Source organism: Lithobates pipiens, unplaced genomic scaffold, assembly GCF_037356315.1.
Source record: "Lithobates pipiens isolate NorthernLeopardFrog02 unplaced genomic scaffold, aLitPip1_a1.2 Scaffold_19, whole genome shotgun sequence".
In the NCBI taxonomy this organism is placed as follows: Eukaryota; Metazoa; Chordata; class Amphibia; order Anura; family Ranidae; genus Lithobates; species Lithobates pipiens.
Genome location: NW_027507764.1, coordinates 126,267,178 through 126,291,209, shown reverse-complemented (window position 1 = coordinate 126,291,209; position 24,032 = coordinate 126,267,178). Strand labels below are relative to the sequence as shown.

The window sequence follows — 24,032 nt, the reverse complement described above, 5'->3', positions numbered from 1 at the left end:
TCCAATAATAATGAACGCTTTTTCGTCAGAGAATCCCTTCTTCCCTTGGAAGAGGGTGTGGCCAAATTATGCTAACAGTGGGAGGGCCTTAAAGTGGCACGGCTATTTGTTATATAGGCAGCAAACATATGCCTCAATTCTTGTACCCACATAATATGCTTTAAAGTGGATGTAAAAGCAGCCCCTCTAATACTAACCTGAGCCCATCTCAAACCAGCAATGTTGCATGGGAGTCTTGGCTGTGCTGAACTCCCCTCCTCATTGGCTGAGACAGCAGCGGGGCACCATTGGCTCCCGCTGATGTCAATCAAAGTCAATGAGGGGAGAGAGGGGTTGGGGCCAAACCGTGGCTCTGTGTCTGAATGGACACACAGAGCAGCGTCAAGCTGCTCGCTGTGGGGGCACTCGGCAGGAGGGAAGAACCAGAAACACCAGTGGGAGGGACCCTACAAGGAGAGGATCGGGGCTGCTCTGTGAAAAACCATTGCAAAGAGCAGGTACGTAAAACATGTTTGTTATTTTAAAATGGAAAAAAAAGAGACTTTAAAATCACTTTAATTACTGTGCCACACAATCAGTTTTTTTTCCTTTAACCAGCAGGATGAAGTAAAAAATACTGACAGATCCCTGCATCAACACAAACGATGAGTGATGCAGGGATTTCTCCCACTGAGCTGTTGTATTCGAGGGGGGGGGGGGGGGCACATCACCTCAACTGCGTGGAGCTAGAATGACTATAGAACTGACCATAAATCCTTGTGGAATAATTCTGCCCCTTGAAGATGTCAGGAGACAAAACGGGGGCTTGTTTGGGCAGGACTTCATCATGTATGCCAAGAGCCAATCACAGCCAGGCTATTGCAGCTGGATCAGGCTTAGTATTTTAAAGAGAAACTGCGTGTATTTTAGTGTTGGGTTGACACATATATATGTAAGTGTATGGTTGTATATTGTATCAATAAATTGGAAGGTTTTACACAATAGAGAGCTTTCTTTTTCTTCCATACTTGGGTTGAATGGGTGACATGAGCATGTACTAATGTTCCCGCTGGTAGTGAGGCTCCTCTGGAGGCAGCAGTGGATCTAAAGCGGTTCTCTTTTGCTTTAATGAAGATAAATAAATTGCCTCTATGCTGGGGTTTATGCCACCAGTATTATATTTCTGGTGAGTTATACAATTGTTTAGTGGTGGGCAGAATTAAGAGGTGGATTGCACAAAGATTTATTGATTGTGGGAGATAAGCACTTTTTTTCAGAAGTTTACAACTTTAACATGGCACACTTTAACTATTATTGAAATTAAGTGTTGGCATATAGAAGATTTTTTGCATTTGTACACTGGACATTTGAAGTTTTGATTGATGCCCTGGACATTTTAATTTATTTGTTTATCAATGTAGCACTTTGTGCATATCAAGCACACAACCTATTTGTTTGTGAATTTCATGGTTTTTATTTATTTATGAATTATTTGACATTTATTATACTAGTGATGGATTCATTTTCTATGATTAATTGTTTTAATATGGATTTTTGATAAATTATTTAGGCCAAATTTAAGCCAAAATTTATTCTGTCACATGTCTTTGGTAAAAAAATAAAAATAAAAAAAATCACAATAACAGTATATTAATTGATTTGTGCAAAAGTTATAGCATCTACAACTTATGGTATATTTACTGAAATTTACATATGACACTATACTGGTAATGACGGTAATTAGCGACTTATACTGGGACTGTGATAGTGTGGTGGGCTAGGAGGTACACTAACTGACACTAACATTAATATTGACACTAATACAGTGATCAGTGCTAATAATGTACACTGTCACTGTGCAAATGACACTGGCTGGGAAGGGGTTAACATCTAGGGGCAATCAAAAGATTAAAGTGGTTGTAAAGGTTGGTTTAAAAAAAACAAAAAAAACAAACATGTCATACTTACCTCCACTGAACTACCTATCCCCGAACCTCCTCTTCTGGGGTCTGGCACTTCTGGCTCCTCTTCTTCTTCAGTGCCCCATTGGAAAAGTGCTCTCCTTCGTGGACACTCGTGCGGGCTCGCTCCCATGTCCTGCTGCTGTGTCCGTAGACATAGACAGCAGGACTCGGCTCCACCCCTGGTACCCGCATCATTGGATTTGATTGACAGCAGTGGGAGCCAATGGCTGCGCTGCTATCAATCTACCCAATCAGTACACTAGACACCGGCCGGAGCTAGTGTGCTCTTTCCCATCATTGGAACTACGGCGCTCAGGTAAATAAAGGGGCTCGGGGGCGCTGCTGCAACACAGGAGATTTTTCACCTTAATGCATTGAATGCATTAAGGTGAAAAAACGGCGAGGGTTTACAACCCCTTTAACTGTGTGCCTAACAATGTGTAATGTGTGTAATATGTGCTGCTTTTACTTTACTTTATTACCTGTCTATTTTTTTCTCTTCTTTGCAGGGAGAAAAAACAGCCAGATTGCTGTTCACAGTAAACAGAGTTCTGTGTTTTTTGTAAACACAGAGCTCTGTGTGCGATTGGCCACAGCAAATCAAAGGAATTCAACCAAAATCATTGTCTGAAATCAGCTGCCAAACTCATGCTGTGTCCAATCACAGCATGCGTCAGCAGGGGGCACACACATGCACAACCAGGAAGAATAGCAGCAACTCACAGGTACGCGGGCCGGGCCTGGAGCTGCCACCTGCTCCCACTACAACTACTATGAGCAGGCAGAAAGCGGTTAAAGATTTAAGGCGTGTTCTGTGATGCAGATTGATCTATTTACAATAAAATATCAGTGACAAGCATTTTTGTAACTAATTGTAAGCAGAAATGTAGCAAATATAAATAAAATCCCTTTTCAATGACAACATTTCTCTTTATCATTTTATTTGAAGTGTTTTCATGAAACTGCCTGATGCATAGAAAAGTTACAATACCTACTTTATTCCTTTCCTTACATAATTATCAATTACACACACACAGAAATGTACTGCAGATTATGTACATGGCCTTAACACATAGAAAAAATATATTAACATTATATTTATTTCAAGGCCCCTATTTATCTTATGACTGTGACTAGTCTCAGCAATACCTTACAGATGTAATGTGCCTAGACATCTTAGCTGTTCTTGATTAAATATTTAAATACTTCCTGCCATTATGTAAATCAAATGATGCTTGTCTAACAACTGGTCAACAAACTTTTACTCACACTTAGCTATTGACAACTACTTCTCATTCTAGGAAACTCATTACACAATTAAAGGCTAGCCTTTCAACACCTGAATGGGTATACATTTATGTTAGTGTACCTATCTGTGTAGTATAATGCATTTTTATGTAACTTCCCAAAATATAAAAATAATAATAACAAGCTTTATTTTATATTGCACCCTTAAAGGTGCCTTCTCAAAGGGCATTACAAATGATACCAAAAACAAATGATACACTGTTCAAAATAAATAAGTGATTTACAAGAAAAGGAACAGAACACGAAGGCTTGTCTAAAGAAGAAAGCTTTACATTTTGTTTTGAAAGTCTTCAAAAATGGGGACTCTCTGATGTTCTTAGGAAGAGAATTTGGGCACATAACAAAAGAAGGCCCTGTCCAGCATATAGTGTAGATGGGTTTGAGGAATACATAGAAGACCAGAATAAGATTAAGAATAACAAAGATTACGAAGGGGGCTGTAGGCTGATAAAAGTTTAGACAGTTTAGACAGGTAATGGGGTCCTAAAACTTAACCTTACAGGTGAACATAAGGACTTTAAAATCAAGACAAATGTCTGTTGTCAGATTTTCCGAGCTTGTGTACACAAGTCAGTCGGAAAAAAAAACAAAGACGCATGCTCGGAAGCAAGGAAGAGCCAGAAGTGGTTGGTCTTGTAAACTAGGTAGATACAATAGGGTGATTGGGACTTTAAATGAAGCACCGACCAGCGCACGACGATGTACGTCGACAGAATGGCACGGGCAGGCATATTGGCGTACAGGTACGTCCAATATTCGATGCCGCCCTGCCATCGGGAGCGTGCCGCCGGCGGCGCGCTCCCGCGCTGGTCGGGACCCCCGTGAGTCCGGTCGCGGGACCCACGGACTCGATCGCCGCGGGCATCCCCGCGATCGTCTCACGGAGCGGCCGAATGGAGGAAATGCTGTGTAAACAACATTTTTCCATTCTGCCTAGCAACTAGTGACGCTGATCTCTGCTCCATGTGATTGGAGCAGAGATCAGTGTACACTAAATGAAAGCCCAACCCCCCCACAGTTAGTAACACACCCCTAGGAACACTTAACCCCTACACTGCCACCCACTGGTTAACCCTTTCACTGCCAGTGTCATTTACACAGGAATCACTGCATTTATATAGCAGTGATTACTGTATAAATGACAATGGTCCCAAAAATGTGTCAAAAATGTCCGATGGGTCCCCCACAATGTCGCAGTCACAATAAAAATCGCAGATCGCCGCCATTACTAGTAAAAAAAAAAATAATAAAAAATTATTAATAAAAATGCTATAAAACTATCCCTATTTTGTAAACGCTATAACTTTTGCGCAAACCAATCAATAATCGCTTATTGCGATTTTTTTACCAAAAATATGTAGAAGAATACGTATCGGCCTAAACTGAGGGAAAAAAATGTTTTTTTTATATATTTTTGGGGGATATTTATTATAACAAAAAGTAAAAAATAATGCGTTTTTTTCAAAATTATCGCTCTATTTTTGTTTATAGCGCAAAAAATAAAAACCGCAGGGGTGATCAAATACCACCAAAAGAAAGCTCTATTTGTGGGGAAAAAAAGGACGTCAATTTTGTTTGGGAGCCACGTCGCACGACCGTGCAATTGTCAGTTAAAGCGATGCAGTGCCGAATCGCAAAAAGTGGTCTGGTCTTTGACCAGCAAATTGGTCCGGTCTGAAAGTGGTTAAGTTTCACCATGGAATGTTTATTGAGTGTAAAATATACAGACAATAAAAAGCATTCATTTCATATGCATGTAAGGACGTGCACATAGCATAAGCTTAGTAAGAGAGTACATATACAATAACGCATGATTCTAAAAATAAATAAATAAAATAGTATAACATAATAGTATCAAGGTAATAGTATCAATGGCAGCATGCCTGATATAGACAAATATACCCACATGGTAAATATGCATCCACTAAGTAGGGAAAAAATTATTATATATAATTGAAAAGATCAAATAATAATAGACTAAGCATGGTTCCGGATGAACTGTAGCTGGGGCATCAAATCAAAGCTCGACGCGTTTTGTGGATGTTTCTACACTCATCAGGAGCTGATGCGACCATAAATTCCTAAGGAATGTATATAGAAAAATAATGAACCATACTATCCATATATGAGAGAATATGTGGGTGAATAAACATTTAATTCGTACAAAAGGTTGTAGCCAAACATATTCACCAACTCAGACAGCGAGCGCAGTGCACAGTGGTGGGCACAAAATGAGCTAGGAGCACAATCTCTCCACGGGAGCTGAGGCGGCATATGTAGGGGATGCGATATCGGGCAGACTGAAGAAGTACGAAAATTAGACAGAGTGTCTTCAAAAAAAGAGATATAATATAGTTGTTGAAGCAACCATATCTAGGAACAAAATATTAAATGTATACAAATTGTAATGATAATGTGTTTTTATAAGAGTGATAATTATTAGTGAACCCAGTAAGTTCCATAAGGAATGATAATATAAAATAGAATAGAATGGTGCAATGATATCAGCATCTAAGGGTGAATGGCATTTTAAATAGATATCCAAATTTACAAAAAGAAAGTAAAGGTGTCACCAAAATTGTGAATGCAAAGTTGCAAGTGAAAAGAAAAAATACATGAAAAAAGACAAAAGGCTGCAAAACAGGATCACCAATTGAAGAAAAGGAGAATCTGTAGCATAGGGAAGTGTGTAAGAAAAGAAAAGGGAAGGAGCGCTCACCCAAAACATCACACCCAAAGAGGCACCAGCACACAATATGGCTGGTGTGCATTGACCCCAGGTAGAGACTAGCCATAAACACAGCTAGCTCGAGGTGGGGAGTGTTTAAATATGCCGCCAACGCCACGTGCGTGAGATACAGGAGGAGGGACCGCACGTGAGCCGAGTGCGCACTCAGCAACAGGTGCGAGAAGGCTCCTCCATGGGGACGCGGAGAACTAAAACACTAAACGTCGGCGAAATGATGTCAGAACTGACGTCACGCGCACGACGTAGGGTGCGTGGCGCTGATGCGCAGAGGGGCGTGCGCCCGAACCTCCCGATCACAGGTGAAAGGGGAGGAGGGGAGGACCCACTGGCGCATCGCAGCTCCCGCAGGGAGAGGATAGCCTAGCGCCACCCAGACGCCCAATACACCACACAGAGCACAACACCAACCAGGTTGGGAGTGTGCACTAGGCACTTATAAACAAATACCCATGTGGGACATTGAATCGATGCCAGGAATGCTGCCTATAAGCAAAAACCATGTATCGTACATAACTGTAATAAATATAAATGCACAGAGAAAATGTCTATAAATGTCACCAATATAATAACCATAACATAAGGTACCCTATAAATGAGGGCAAGCCTCACACAGGGAAGGTAGGGGAACACTACCAGTCCCATATATCGAAATGCTTCCATCCCGGTATATATGCGAGAATAGGAGGGAGTTGGGACTTTAGATGAAGCACAATTAAGTGGCTTCATCTCTATAATAGGTAGATACAATAGGGAGATTTGGACTTTAAATGAAGCACTTGGATAGTGGAGGTAAATTTGACCATGTTTAAGTTTAGGTTACTGAGTCAGGTTTAGGTTCAAGATTAACCCTATCACGCCGACCGTACACAAATATGCAGCCTCAATTTGATGGGGTTGTACCAGCCAGGGGGATGCCTGCAGCTGCACGCATCACCCCTGTACCATTTTTTAGAGCCGGTGGTTGACTTTCTTGGAATAAAAACTGATGTGGCTAAGAAGCCGATCGGCTGTTACCCTGATGCAGCTCATGTTCAAACCACACGTGAGGTATCGTCATGATCGTTTGAACAAGAGCAATAATTCTAGCACAAGACCTCCTCTGTAATTTTAAACTGGTAACTTGTAAACTGGTAACTTGTAGAAATATTTTAAAGCATCGTCTATGGAGATCTTTAAGTACCGTACTTTGTCGCCATTCCACGAGTGTGTACAATTTCAGGTTAAAAGTTAAGGGTCAGTGTATTTTAGGTAGGATTAAAAAAAACATGTTTTCATTTAATATTAGTGTCAGTTAGTGTCAGTGACAGTGTGTTTTAGGTACAATGAAAAATGTTTCTGGGCCCATGGGTACAAACAACAACTAACATAAACATATATTTTTTTTCTTTGTTGGTTGAACTGGATGAACTATTAACTAGGTAACATATGAATTTGGATTTTTCTTTGGTGGTTGGTTATGGTAATAACAAGAAATATAAAGCTGAATTAACCAAAATGAATGCTCAGTGTGTCCTGAAAAAACAAGGTATAATCCAGCTGGATACACAAAGTAGTTGAGATGATAGGCACAATTTTACTAACATGTCAAAGTTGCCACTCTGTGTTTAGGCATTAAGATTTGTTTTACCCTCTGTCAAGAAGAGGTTAAATTGATAATGTTTTTAGAGAAGCAACAGTCTACTTAGGACTGAATCATTGACTCAATGATGTTGAGGCAATGTATCATGTGATTGGAGCAATGTATTCTATTTAGTAATCTAGTTTGTGTCATTATTTTACTGAAAAATCACTACCTTTATTAAACAGGTTGTGTTATAGCTTTAGGAAACTGACATGCTAACTGACAAGGAAGAAATAGTGTCTACAAGTAGACATGGTGCCGAGTGTCTACTTCATTGCTGTGTTGCCTCTTGTCTCTCCTTGTGCTGACTTACGCGGTCTTCTTTTAGAAAATTGATAAGTAGTAAAAACGACTTTTGAGGATATATGAAGGACAAAAGAATATACTCAATTACAATCAGTCCCTAATATCATCTTTCTTCGCAAATTATTTTTGTCTATATATTAAGTGAAATCCGTTTCCAAAACAATGTTATATTGTTATATGTAATTACTTGTAATTCTCCCCCTGTTAAATTTAAACAATTTCCTATGTGAAGCCTTATCCGTCTTTAGCTGGCTGTATATATAAAACAATGCAGTGGTCGGTGCTTGCATGCTGAAGCTGCTGGTGTTTTACAAACCTGAGAAATGTATGGGGAGATTGTTGCATGGGCAAATCTCTAGAGCCAATCATCTCCAGCTAACCACTGCTTGAGGATGATGATGAGGTGCTACATCCAGGACATTTATAGTTGAAAGGAGAGCTGGGCATTCATTTACTAATAGGCAAATAGGCTGTTTGCTTAGCAAGAGTATTTTTACTTTGCAAGGGAATTAAAAAAATATAAAAAAAAACTTTTTTGTTTGCACATGAATGGATGATGGATATCAGCAGAAGTTCATCCCATTCACTAAGGTAATAGAAAGTTTACTTGCCAAGTGAATTTGCCTTTAGGAAATCAACACTTATTGCCGGATTGGCCTATTTGTTCTGTTGTATGTTTGTAAAATGGAGTCATGTAAGAAAAGCTCTGTCTGCTGTTCAGCTCAGGAAAGAAATGGAGAATCCCAGATTGGTCTTACTTAATGTTCTCCAGGGCAAGAATGCTTTGCTTACAGTGTATGTATAGCCAAAACTTTTGGATAGAGTAGAGAAATTTATTTTTTGCTGTCTGTGTGCCATTCAGGAGTTTTCATTTCACTTTCTGGAGAAGCAGCCAAGGAATTGAGAGGAAATCTCTTTAAAGTGAAGGAAATTCTCCTCTTACACAGTCATCACCAAAACAGGTGTCTCTATTGTAAATTTCCCATCACATTCTGTTCTGGTGACATTTTTGAAAATTTTGAATTTCTTATCACTTTATGTTCACCAATGGGGACACAAAAATTGACAGGAGTTCTAACCCTTCTCTGCTCTATCCTAACCTAAAGAAAAATGGTTTGCCTTTATGCACACCCATTATTAGACAGCTTCCTACTGGAAGAGACAGACATCTATTTGTCCATTTCTTGGCATCCTGTCAGTCCTTATTCCCCTTTCTACTCATCCTTTGATGTTAAAAGCAAAGTATTCCTAAAATTTGCAATAGAATATGTTTATTGTGGTTGTCGACCCAGCTGCTGACAAACTCAGAAATTTAAGAGATCCTACATTGCCTACTAAAATTAACAAAATGGCAAATAGAAATCAATAATACAACCCCTTACTAAAGTCATTCTAGCTGTTTTACCACAACTTTTCCTATTTCTAGTCTGTGAACTGACACTTATTTAGCTTGAAGAGCCCTGATTATGTGAAAACTGTGGCAATCCAATCTGGTTGCAAGTCAAATTTTACCTTATCTGCCTACACAAAAGTAAGTCTGAGTTACTAAGCTTTGTAATGCCTTACTAAATAGGACAAGTAAAGATCTAATTACAGCCTTGACATATGGTGATTAATGGCATGGATGACACTGACTAAATGAAGGACTGGCTGCATATATGAAGAAAAAAAATTACAACCAATGCAATGGTCATTATGACTAAAAACAACTGTAACGTTTATAGTTAAAATATCTTTTTAATTTGGTAAAACTTTGTAGATGAGACATCATTGATTTAACCACTTGCCTATTGGGCGGTCACTGTATTTATATGAAATTTGTATAATTTTTTTCACACAAATAGAGCTTACTTTCGGTTCTCTCTACTGGGTTTTATTTTTTATTTTTTGCTAAACAAATGAAAAAAGACCAAAAAATTGAAATAAATTGTTTCTTAGTTTCTGTTATATCATTTTGCAAACAGGCAATTTTTCTCCTTCACTGATGTGCGCTAATGAGGCTGCACTGATGGGCACTAATAGGCAACACCGATAGGCTGCACTGATGAGGCTGCACTGATGGGCACTAATAGGCAGCACTGATAGGCTGCACTGATGAGGCGTCACTGATGGACACTGATAGGCAGCACTGATGGGCACTGATAGGCTGCGCTAATGGGCACTGATGAGTCAGCACTGGTGGCCACTGATGAGGCAGCACTGGTGGACACTGATGAGGCAGCACTGGTGGGCACTCATGGACATTGATAGGCGACACTAATGAGGAAGCACTGATTGGCAGCACCGATAGACAGCACTGATGGACACTGTTGGGGCTGCACTGATGATCAGTGTCCTGATTATCAATGTAGATGCCCTCTTTCACACTTGCCAGTTACCAGCTCTCTCTGTGACAGCATGAGGAAAGGAATTCCGATAGCCAGCAAGTGTGTTTACATGGTGATCAGCTGTGATTGGACACAGCTGATCATGTGGTAAAGAGCCACTGTGATTGGCTCTTTACCCCGATCTGTGATCAGCTTCATCCAAAGGACATAGCATTCATAGAGCACCAGGTGCGCACAGCAGCAAGCACGCAGGGGACCTAGTTCTAGGAGGAGGTCAATAGACGCCCCCTCCCATAACTGGATGACTATGCTGTAGCCATCATTCAGATATAGCGTGGTTGGCAAGTAGTTTTTAAGGCCCAACTTTGGGCAAAATTTTAGTTTTTCGTTTTGGATAGATTGGGAAAGTTTGTAAGTTTCTATTTCTGTCTTTTGACGCGAATAGAGAGATTATGGGATTGATTTCCTAAGGGAAAATAGACTGTGCACGTTGCAAAGTGCAGTTGCTCCGGAGCTTCGTAAATAAGGTAAAGCTTCACTTTGAAAAAAAAAAAAATAATCATGTGCAAGGAAAAAAAAACTGAATTTTTGCTTGCAGATGATTGGATAATGGAAGTCAGCAGAACTTCTGCTCATTTACCAAGCTCTGGAGCAACTGCACAGTCTATTTGCCTTTAGTAAATTAACCCCTTTCACTCACTTCTGGTTCAGCTAATGCAAGCAAGGACGGGAATAGGAGTCTTGGGACAGGAAGGCACGGACAGCAATCAAAACACTATCCAAAGTTGAAACCTTTCCCCTTTCTACTATAAATGTGTTTTGTTTGTTTTCCCATTAGAGACATTTCCAATCACTTCATTTCCTAAAGAAAAGTGAAGGAAGATCTCCTCAATATGGGCAGAGGTCCTGACAGAGATTCAAATCCTTCCTTGCTCCATTCAAAACAAAACAAACAGTTTTTTGATGGAGTTGGGCTTTAATGAATCTTACTTAAGACTAGTACACACGATGAGACAATCAGATGAAAAATACAGCTTTTGTGCACTTTTGTACGATAATCTGATGGTTAGTAAAGAGCTTTCGAGAGCAGATCATGACAGTTCATCCGAAATGATCCAACAGGAAAAACACGAAAATTTTTCTCATACAATAATCTATGGTTTTCATTTAATTAGGACAGTTTCCGTCTAAAAAAAAAAAAATCGGAAGAGCAAGACTAAGCATGCTCAGAAACAAAAGAATACATTACAATACAATATAATACAATACATTACATCACTTCAGAAGTTGTATTCTGTCGTACGAGAGTTTTCGTAAGTTGAGTAACCTTCATTTTTGTTTGTCTGATATTCTCATGGTGTGTACAAGGCTTTACTGTTAAAGCCTCTAAAATCACATAGAAAAGTAGAACAGCATTAGAGTCCACTCACGGAATCTCGGCTGTGATCCTATTCTGCCTTCAGGCCAGGATCAGTTGCTGTCCTTATGTCTCTTCTTACGCTGGAAAGAAAAAACACATACAATTTTTTTTTTTTTTTAAATGCCAACAATCATGTTTGTTATAATTTTTTACTTGTCCAATTAGAGGTTTTTCTCTGGCACATTAGTAAAGCTGTCCATGTTTTAAGCGTGACCTAGGCCAGATATTCACTTCCCAATATTTAACAAATTTGTAGAAACACAAAATATTGAAAAATCTGCACAGTTCAGATAAATATATAGATAAGTAAAAGATCGTGAAAATAATAATGTGAACACATACATGGGCAGATTCAGCTTTCTATGGTATACTGTATTTTTCCAGTAGAACACTCATTAGCATGCTGTAAAACCTGTTAGGATTTATCTCACAGTATGGTACCACAAAGGCCTCTACAGATACCCAATGCAGAGAGATCTGGCCATAGATACAACTACTCCAAAATAACACAGGAGTTGAGGATGTCCACAAATCATCATCACGTAGAAATGTATGATGTTATGGTGGCTTTTAAGCAGCCAAGATAACAGTCAGTGGTCAAATTGTTTACACCATATGATGCCATCTGACCCAATCTGCCGGATAAGTTGTCAAAGTATTGGTAGCGTTGTTTACTGGCACATTATACCCAGTGGCAGCTAACAAATGGGATTTCAGCTTTCACCTTGGCTTTGAATTTCAAAAAATTCCAAGTCAGAGCGAGAATGGTCTGCAATATCATGTTTCCAGCACTTAAAGATCTAATTGGGATATTGTTCTGTACATGCTGTTAGACACTGTAGTGACAAGAGGAATCTCAGCTAACTCTGGCTTTGAGCCAACAAGATATCTTCTTTGCAGAAAGTGCAGGATAATTAAAGTATAATCTGGGAAAGTGCTGTGCTGAGAGAACAAAGAATTGCCATCAGCAAAGTGCTGGAAAACCGCTTTCTGCGGCATGGTACTTCACTCAGTTGTTTGCTTTACTTTTTGTTTTATTTCTCTTATGCATTGTGTTGTGTGTCAGTGTAAACCTCACATTCAGCCCCCAGCAAAGAAAATGTCAATTTGGCCACAGCAAACAAAGAGATAGAATTTAATAGATGTTTCCTATGAACTTGTTAATTAGATCAGATACAAACATGGTAATCATTTTGTTTTCCTAGATATAATAAATGTTTTATTTAAAGAAGGAACAGAGGAAAAGCAACTGAATCTCCATAACAACCAATTAGATTGAAGGTTTCATTATTAAGTGCATGTACCATAATGAATGTTAATATTTGACTACATACTACAAACTAAACAGATGCCCTTCCTTGCGCCTCTCATGTGCTCCAGCAATGAAAGTGGATCATAGCCATAAGTGACTGTATGGCAGAGGAGCCAGAAAAGAATTGCACAGTAGAATGCATATTACATCATGAACATAAATATGCTTGTTTGCCTTTATTATTTTTATTTATTTTTAATCATTTCTGTCCATTTTCCAGTGCTGTTTACTTATGTTTGATTTTGTTTTGTTTTTCTTTTTAAACCCTAAAATAATTAATGGCTAACAAAATGTACCTTTCACTCTTTCAACCTTTCTTTTGTGTTTACCATACATGTTAAAGCTTTAACCACTTGCCTACTGGGCACTTAATCCCCCCTCCTGCCCAGACCAATTTTCAGCTTGCGGTGCTCTCACACTTTGAATGACAATTACTCAGTCATGTAACACTGTACCCAAATTAATTTTTTTGTCCTTTTTTTCATACAAATAGAGCTTTCATTTGGTGGTATTTGATCACCTCTGTTTTTTTTATTCTTTGCGCTATAAATGAAAATTAGACCAAATTTTTATTTTCTTTGTTTCTGTGATAACATAATAATTTTTTTTTTTCATGAATTTTGGCCACAATTTATACTTCTACATATCTTTGATACAAATAACCCAAATTGGTGGATATTATTTGGTCTTTGTGGAAGTTAGAGAGTCTACAATTTGTGGTGCAAATCATACAAAATTGATCACATCTGATGTACTGGTGGCCTATCTCATTTCTTGCGACCCGCACAAGTCAGGAAAGTACAAATACCCCCCAAATGACCCCTTTTTGGAAAGTAGACATTCCAAGCTATTTAGTAAGATGCATGGTGAGGTTTTTGGTGTTGTCATTTTTTCCCACAATTCTTTGCAAAATGAAGATTTTTTTTATTTTTTATTTTTTCCCCCACAAAATTGTCAGTGTAATAGGTTATTTCTCTCACATGGCATGTGTATACCACAAATTACACCCCAAAATACATTATGCTACTCCTGAGTATTATGATACCACATGTGTGGGACTTTTTCTCAGCCTGGCCACTTAGAGAGGCCCAACATGCAGGGAGCGCCATCACATGTTCTAGGAGCATAAATTACACATCTAACTTGTTGACTACCTATTACACTTTTGAAGGCTCTGGAGCACCAGGACAATGACACGTGGCACTCACGTGGCACTGATGGCAGATGGAACTGATACGTGGCACTGATGGCACATGACACTGATGACAGATGGCACTAATACATGGCACTGATGACAGATGGCACTGATACGTGGCACTGATGACACGTGACACTGACAGGTGGCATTGATACGTGGCACTGATGACACATGACACTGACAGGTGGCACTGGGGACACGTGACACTGACAGGTGGCACTGGGGACACTTGGCACTGGGGACAGGTGGCACGTGGCACTGGGGACAGGTGGCACATGGCACTGGGGACAGGTGGCACTGATAGGTGGCACTGGGGACAGGTGGCACGTGGCACTGGGGACAGGTGGCACTGATAGGTGGCACTGAGGACAGGTGGAACTGGGGACAGATGACATTGATAGGTGGCACTAGGGACAGGTGGCATTGATAGGTGGCACTGGGGACACGTGGCACTGGGGACAGGGGACAGATGGCACTGATAGGTGGCACTGGGGACAGGTGGGCATGTATGTGTGTTTCACTGTGTGTGTTTCACTGTGTGTGTTTTACTGTGTGTGTGTGTTTTACTGTGTGTGTGTGTTCTTACTCACTGGCTGCAGCCGTTCATCTCTCCCTCCTCACACGCTGTCTCTGTGTGAGGAGGGGAGCCGGCGATGAGAGATGATCTCATATGTTTACATATGAGATGACCTCTCATTGGACACTGTGATCGAGTGCTAAATGGCCGCTGTGATTGGCCATTTAGCACGATCTGTGATTGGCTGTGTCTGAGGGACACGGGCAATACAGAATTTCCCCAATGCGCACCCGCGGTGGTGCGCAGAGGGGAAGTAAACAGGAGGACATCCAGGGACACCCTCCCGGCAGTTAGTGTCCATGCTATAGCCGTCTTTTGGCTATAGCGCGGGTGCGAAGTGGTTAAGGGTGACTGGGAAGAGAACACAAGCGCCTACTAAGCATAGCATTTAGTGTATTTTAATAGTGGTAAAAGGAATATTACTCACAAGAGTATTAAAATCAAAGAGCACATAGCACCGCAGGTAATGGTCCTCAACATCACTGTCCCAGGGGTGCCCGGCTGGGGTGTGTAGCTAGGTTCCTGCGATCAGTATAGCCGGTGGGTTCCAGCCGGATCACGGGAACCCAGCTACACACCCCAGTCCTGCACCCCTGGGACAGTGATGTTGAGAACCATTACCTGCAGTGCTATGTGCTCTTTGATTTTAACACTTTTGTGAGTAATACTCCTTTTACCTCTATTTAAATGCATTAAATGCTACACGTAGTAGGCGCTTGTGTTCTCTTCCCAATTGTCTCTCAGAGCTGCTTCTTGCTTCTACACTGAGCTGCCACTATAGCAAGCATTTCTGTGGATTTCCCATGGACATTTCTGAACTTGTAATTTTTCTGGACTTGTAGATTTTATTAGTTGTATATTTTTGAGAACTCCAGACCTGAACACAGTACTTGCATTTTGCACCATTACTTGTTTTTATGATTTATTCATAGATTGATGAGTCTACTTACTGTACATACACTTTGAGCATTACATCGCACACACCCTCACTATCTACAATCCTCACTATAGACATGAGATCAGCAGTTAACTTCATCTAAAAACTGCAGGTCACACTGGGCAGGAACTGCTTCCACTCTGTAAGGAGCCTATGAACTGCACAGTACTGCATATTTGCAATGTTTTATCATTAACCACTTTAGCCCTGGAAGGATTTGCCCCCTTCCTGACCGGGCCATTTTTTGCGATACGGTACTGCATCACTTTAACTGACAATTGCATGGTCGTGCGACGTTGTACCCAAACAAAATTGATGTCCTTTTTCCACAAAAATAGAGCTTTCTTTTGGTGGTATTTGTTCACATCTGTGTTTTTTATTTTTTGCTCGAAAAACAAAAAAAGAATGATGATTTTGAAAAAAACACAATATTTTGTACTTTTTGCTATGATAAATATCCCATATTAAAAAAAAAAATGTCTTCATTAGTTTAGGCTGATATGTATTCTTCATATTTTTGTAAAAAAAATCACAATAAGCGTTTATTGTTTGGTTTGCGCAAAAGTTATAGTGTCTACAAAATAGGGGATAGACTTATGGCCTTTTTTTTTTTTTTACTAGTAATGCCGGTGATCAGTGATTTTTATTGTGACTGCGACATTGCGGCAGTCAGATCTGACATTTTTTACACTTTTTTGGGACCTGTGAAATTTATACTGCGATCAGAGCTAAAAATAGCTACTGATTACTGTATAAATGTCATTGGCAGGGAAGGGGTTAACACTATGGGGTGATCAAGGGGTTAACTGTATTCCCTAGGTGTGTTCTAACTGTGGGGGATGGGACTGACTAGGGGAGGAGACTGATTTGTGTTCCTACTTAGTATGAACACACAATCTGTCTCCTCTCCCCTGAGAGAACCGGGACTTGTGTGTTTACACACACAGATCCCGGTTCTCACTCTGTCCCAATCGATCATAGTTGCCTGGCCAGCATCGTTCCCGACAGCATTGCTCCCGCCAGCCACATGCATCGGCTTCATGGACACACTGCAGGTGCGCACACCTGCTTAAGCATCTTAAAGAGCCGACATACAGCTAAAACGGCTCACACGGGGGAGCCCACCTGCCGCAGTATAACTCAGCGGCTGGTTGCGAAGTGGTTAAGCCCTAATGGAAACTCAGTCCTTTTCCTTTTTTTTCTATATTGTATAACTAAGTTAAAAGCTTTGTTGGGGTGGATAACTATACAGTAATGGAAGGGTTGAAATACCTTTACTAGAAAAACTTCTCCCTGAGGTGCTCTTCATTGCTGCTTAAATAACTAAAAGCCCACATCTATCATATATTCCTTTAAATTCCTTTAAATGTTGCTTTAGGCTTAGAACTAGAAGCCATGGGACACCTCATGTCTCATACAAAAGCATTTTACCTTCCCAAACAGTCCTTTAAATGCTATTTGTTCATAACAGGGTTAAAGTTTTACTTTCTTCCATACTTTAGGTGAATCTGAACTCAGAAAGTGACAATTTGCAGTATTTTTGTGAACATCTAAAAATGTTATTTTGGCCTATATTGGTCTATATTCATGGTGTCCCTAGCAATTTGAACGAGCATGACTTCAGCCATAGGGATAAATGGGCTTAGTGCCATAGAACCTGGATTAAACTGGGAAGTCTTCCTGGAAAGGTATACAGTTCTGTGCAATGTGTGCAGTTCCGCACAGTAAAGAACTCAGAAGTAAGGCTGAAGGCAATTATTTCTGTGGGTGGCTGCCACTAAAGGACTGGTGGTAACATATAGGCCGCGTACACACGCGGGGACTGTTCGCCCAACTTTGTCCATCAAACAGTTTCAGCAAACAGTCCGCTCAAAATTAGCATGGACGGACATGGCCACACACGACGAACGAACAGTTTGCTGAAACCGTGCGCGATGACGTGAACGGCACGTACGACGGGACGAAAAATACGACGTCCTATACACTGCATTATAACTTTCGGCGTGTAAATCCTTTCTGAGCATGCGCGGAACTTAGTTTGACGAACAAGCCTACACACGAGGGGACTGTTCGCTGAAACAAGGTTTCAGCGGACAGTTTTTCGGAATTTCCGAAACACCTTGTTCAGCGGACTGTTCGCTGAAACTGTCCGCTGAAAGCCCACACATGAGCGGACTGTCCGCCGAAACACTGTTCAGCGGACAAAGTTGGGCGAACAGTCCCCGCGTGTGTACGCGGCCTTAGAGGACAACTTCACTTCTAAATAATGATACTTTGAATTTCCTTTAATTTTTCCCATAACGTTCTATTGTACTCAAGTAGAAGAAATGGGGATAATCTTTCTATAGGAGTATTTAGTCATTCCACTTTGAAACCATAACTAAAAATGTGTTTATAAATAAGATATCAATCATCTAGAAGGAAAAATAAATGCTATTTTTTACTAATCAGTACGTAATATGAACACACAGCTGATAAATAAAAAAGAGCAACCAATATGGTTGGTTGCCCTTACTTCAAGAGTCCACTGCCTTGGCACACCTTGTCACTGCATCCTAGCCTTTGAGCAAGAAGCCAAATACAGACAGTAGAAAAAATTGTGAAGCTGGGCATTTCATATTTGTCGATGGAAAAACAAATAAAGAAAATATGACCACATATTAGCTTCTATTCCTGGAATGACCTTCAGCGTGTCTTCTCCTTTCGGCTCATAAAACATGAAAGGAAGCCAGACTAGTTGTAGAATTCAAAGCTACATATTTCAATGAGTGGCAGAGGTAACTACAGACAGAATGTCTCATTAGTTCGCCATAAACACTCCTGAGAAAGATTCTCTTTTTTCACGCACCTTTCAGCGCATTGTTGCTAGTAATAATCAGTTAGGTGATTGTTGTGCATAGTGAGGTGTTTGTAGGTCACTTCTCCACATTGTAGACAGTTTATGTTTTATAAGTTTAGTCAGTGAAGAATAAAGAATGAACTCTTCTGGTGTCCCCTCTCACCTGAACGCTTGCTGATTTACAACTAGCTTCTGTTTGATGTTGTTGAGCAAGATTATTTTTACTTTATCTGCGTCTTGTGATCATACCTCACAGTGACTAGTTGGTGAAGCTACAGAGAAGATTACATGACATGGAGGAAGTGGCGGACACTGATTAATATTTACTAGGTGCTTTTTACAAAGATGCATGTAAGAGGTACAGACGATCCCTCTTTCACTCCCCCCCCCCCCCCCTTCTCAAGCCACATATAATAACTATTTAAAAAGGTTTAAAGCATTCATTTTTTACTTTTCTCCATTTAAGACAGCTTGAGAGGTTTGTGTGCCATGTTCTTTCAACAATTCCGAACTTTTAGATTCCACCAATTATTAAATGTTTTAAACACATTCTTGAAACCCACCAGATTTTTAAAATAGAATCATTGGAATCTTAGTGCACAAATACAACTTGGCATACATGATTACTTTTAATATAAAATTCTTCTTCTGTAAACATTTGCTGGTTTTGTTTTAGTTTTTAGAGCGCTAGAGGGAGTTTTTAGAGCACTAGAGGGAGAGAGAGAAAAAGAGGGAGAGAGAGATGTTTTTCCTGCATTTCGGACATTTGGGAGGGTCAAACAAAATAACTAGATTAACGAATCTAAATTAAACTAAACACATTTTTTGTCATGCACATGTCTACTCCTAAAGGTCAACTTATCCTTTTAAACATTTTTATGTTTTATGCATCAGGGTTACACTCTCTAGGACAGCATAGTTTATTAAATCAATGAATGTTAATGTAATCGATGGCTTGATAAAATTGACTTCCAAATGCTTCTAGTGACTCACAGAGAGTGAACTTTTGAAAAGTTGGATCAGTTGTGGTTCAGCTGGACTTTATAGACATTTGTAGATCTCTCAAAATTGAGAGCGTCAAAACCAGAAGTCTAATTGCAGTCAAGGGAATTCCAAACTAGGCACCAATACAGTATGTACAGAACTGCCAAGCATGCAAAATTGGATGGTTTCAGAAACTCCTAGAAGCTTTGCCTATACAACAAGCTAAAGATGCCCAGCCAACAGCAGAATGAGACATAGAACAGAATCAGCCTTTCTTTTACAAAACGTTTTATTAATATTAAGTCAGATGAACAAAACCAATAAGCAGGTTGTTACAATGCATAATAATCATGTACAAGCCAGGAAAACATATGTATTTGAGGCTCAACGCCTCACAAAATTTAAATGATAGAGTAAATAGGCAAAACAATACTGTGGTCATGCCATAAAATTGAAATTAACAATACAGAAGTCTCCAGCCTTAAGACTGGGTGTGGTTAAACAGAAACCTTCTACTATTAGACCAAGGGCTTGTATTATAAATAAAGTTAAAAGAAAGAGTAAAAATAAGATAAAATAAAGATGTAAACAATGTAATCACCCAAATCAGGACAACGCCTGGTGATCAGATGGGCATGTAAAGTGAACAGAAGTAGTAAGGCAGAAGGAGCTGAAAAGTAAAGGCAGAGAGAAGAAGGGGCAGAGAGAAAGGGGAGAGGAAAACGGAGTCCTGTGAGGGTTCGCAGCGGAGGATCACTAAATTAAAAGAGTGACAAAAGAGTGTTATCAAATTGAGAAGGCTAAGCATGGGCAATCCAGGGTTGCCAAACCCACAGAAATTTTTCACAGAATCAGACATTCAATCAGAATTTGGTACCTTTCTCTCAGAAGCTCTTTGGGAATCCAAGCTGCCAAAAATAACAACAAAAATTTGTTTTTGACTCATGTTATCTGAATTCATGAAATTCGTTCTGAATCTTATGTCATCCCAACTTTGAGATCAACTCTAGTGGTCCAGTTGTGAAGGGTGTACTTAATATTTGTTTGAATGGTGGATTATAAAATGTTCAAATAGCACTGTTGTGGGTCCAGAATGGTATATAAAGCCATCCAATCATATCAAAGAGAATCTCTCTTTTTTATTCTCTTGCACATGATTGGTTGTTTGAGCTTAATATAGGTTACTTTACCTTTATGTCACATACACACTTCATTCACCAAAGGGAGTGATTCTGGTATTTTACTGCTCAAAGAGCTTTATGGGCACCAGGAAATGAATGGACATAAAATTCCAACCAAAACTGAATTTTAATAGTCCTATATATATGGAAATAAGCAGCTAAATAACTACATATTTCCATATGTACTTTTTTTTTTTTAACTCCCTTATAACAATCAGCCTTTGAAACATTCAAGTAGACATTGATTTTGAAGTATTTTCTTCTGAGCTTATGAGAAAAAAAACTTGGCGGTACATAAGCGAATATGAACGAGTGAATATTACATTTATTCATAACTGAAAAGGACAGAGTATTTTATTCACCCTTTTTAAAATAATATCTCAGGGTTCATGTAGTGCACTCTACTATCAATATAAACATCGGCACCTGCAAACGCTGTCTCAACATTCTTTACATTTAAAACACCCTGCGAAGACTATAAGAAAAACAGATAAGCTTTAAAAATTGTTAGAAAGGGAAACAACAATATTGTTTTGTCAGCTGAGTACATAAATTACACTTCATTTTTGCTTATGCGCAGTAGAATTATCTGATAAGGGCAGCAGTGAGTTTCCTTCACTTGTTCTACCTGCGTTACTGGATGGCGGAACAGCCCTTGGCTAAAACATCAGCTATTTTCAGAGCCTAGCTTGAAAAACACAGACATGATCAGTAGTAACTGGCGTCAGAGGTGTACTCTGTTCATCCCTTGGAGGCATTTCTGAATACAAGCCAATTCTTGTACTGTGAGCAGCGACTGTCTGTGATGTGTGTGTTCTGGTTACCTTCTCCTCTTGTAACTGCTCAGCTGCTTTCTGGTCAACACCCATCCGCTCCCATGCAGTTAATTCATAAAAACATCTAGGGATAAACACAGTAACTGCAGTGCTGAGCAATCAAGTTTTAATTACAGTACGGCTTATGAACTTGGATATGTCTTCCTGCTCATTCAATAAGAGTCTAAAGGATATGGACAATCTATACACCCAGGGCCTCTTTAACCAAATGGGCAAAAGTGGCAGATAATCCAGGGGTACCTGCCAAACTCAGCCCCAGAGATGCTATTTGCTTGAAGTTGTTATTTAAGGGAGGTCAGGAAAAAACTTAATGTAGAACTAAGCCCTCCCATCCTTTTGAGCCGAGCAAGGAGACATTTTAGCCTCTGCTTAGATCTGCAAATTTCGTGGTGCTGCACATGTGATCAGCTATGACACTAGCCATTTCAGGGCTGGAAGGTTTGCTTAACTTCTTCCCACCCGCCCTATAGCCGAATGACGGCCGTAGAGCGGGCGCTTTCGTCCGGGAGGCCGTCCCTGGACGTCCTGTTGTTTACTTCCGCAATGCGCGCCGCCGTGGGCGCACATTGGGGAAGTTCTGTGTTTGCCGTGTCCCCCGGAGACAGGCAAACACAGATCGCTGTAAACGGCCAATCGCAGCGGCCGTTTACAGCGTGATCGGCATGTCCAATGTGAGATGATCTCATATGTAAATATATGAGATCATCTCTCAGCGCCGCTCTCCCTCCTCACACAGACAGCGTGTGAGAGGGGAGAGAGGAACGGCTGCAGCGGCCGTAAGTGTAAAAAAAAAAAGTTTAAAAAAGTGCCATCCGCCCCAGTGCCATCCTCCCCCAGTGCCATCCTCCCCAGTGCCATCCTGCCCCAGTGCCATCCACCCCAGTGCCATCCTGCCCCAGTGCCATCCGCCCCAGTGCCATCCACCCCAGTGCCATCCACCCCAGTGCTACCTGCCCCCAGTGCCACCTGTTAGTGCTATCTGTCCCCAGTGCCACCTGTTGTCAGTGCCATTTGTCCCCAGTGCCATCTGTCATCAGTGCCATCTGTCATCAGTGCCATCTGTCATCAGTGCCATGTATAAGTGCCATCTGTCATCAGTGCCACGTGTCATCAGTGCCACATAGTGCCATCTGTCATCAGTGCCACATATTAGTGCCATCTGTCATCAGTGCCACATATCAGTGCCATTTTTCATCAGTGCCGCCTGTCAGTGTCACGTGCCATCTGTTGTCAGTGTCACGTGTCATTAATGCCACTTATCAGTGCCATCTGTCATCAGTGCCACATATTAGTGCCATCTATCATCAGTGCCACGTGTCATCAGTGCCATCTGTCATCAGTGTCATGTGTCATTGTCCTGGTGCTCCAGGGCCTTCAAAAGTGTAATAGGTAGTCAACAAGTTAGATGTGTAATTTATGCTCCTAGAACATGTGATGGCGCTCCCTGCATGTTGGGCCTCTCTATGTGGCCAGGCTGTGAAAAAGTCCCACACATGTGGTATTGTAATACTCAGGAGGAGTAGCAGAATTTTTTTGGGGGTGTCATTTGTGATATACACATGCCATGTGAGAGAAATAACCTATTACAATGACAATTTTGTGGAAAAAAAAATGAAAAATCTTAATTTTGCAAAGAATTGTGGGAAAAAAATAACAACATCAAAAAGCTCACCATGCCTCTTACTAAATACCTTGGAATGTCTACTTTCCAAAAAGGGGTCATTTGGGGGGTATTTGTACTTTCCTGACTTCGGGTCACAAGAAGCGAGATAGACCACCAGTACATCAGGTGTGATCAATTTTGTGCGATTTGCACCACAACTTGTAGACTCTCTAACTTTCACAAAGACCAAATAATATCCACTAATTTGGGTTATTTTTACCAAAGATATGTAGCAGTATAAATTGTGGCCAAAATTTATGAAGAAAAATTACTAATTTGCATAATTCTGTCACAGAAACAAAGAAATATGCGTTTTTTCTTCAAAATTTTCGGTCTTTTTTCATTTATAGCGCAAAAAATAAAAACCCCAGAGGTGATCAAATACCACCAAAAGAAAGCTCTATTTGTGGGGAAAAAAAGGACAAAAAATTAATTTGGGTACAGTGTTGCATGACTGAGTAATTGTCATTCAAAGTGTGAGAGCACCGAAAGCTGACAATTGGTCTGGGCAGGGTGTTTAAGTGCCCAGTAAGCAAGTGGTTAAAACTAATATAAACATAAACACAGTAGGGACTGAGCTATCACCAGTGGCCTGCCTTAAATGTTTTGGGAAAGAGTTAAATTTGGGAGATTAGTTCTGCTTTAGGCTTGGTTCAAACTGCTGTGATGGCAAAGTTGTATCCAACTTGATCTGACTTGAATGTTTTTTAGGTGCCTGTACAAGAGATGAAACCCAAGTTGGACCAAAGCCAAAGTAGTGCAGAGTGTCTTATGTAGCATCCATTAAAGTGATTGCAAAGTCTTGTTTTTTTTATATTAAAATAATAAACA

At 40.2% G+C, this 24,032-nt stretch overlaps 1 long non-coding RNA gene across 1 annotated transcript in view; it reads right to left on the bottom strand.

The window, feature by feature from the left end:
• The window catches only part of LOC143996272 (uncharacterized), a 155,414-nt gene that overhangs the window by 32,951 nt on the left and 98,431 nt on the right, over nucleotides 1–24,032 (bottom strand). The window contains exon 2 of the long non-coding RNA XR_013277522.1: nucleotides 11,685–11,754. This is a non-coding gene — a long non-coding RNA (uncharacterized LOC143996272). The remainder of the gene's footprint in view (nucleotides 1–11,684; nucleotides 11,755–24,032) is intronic.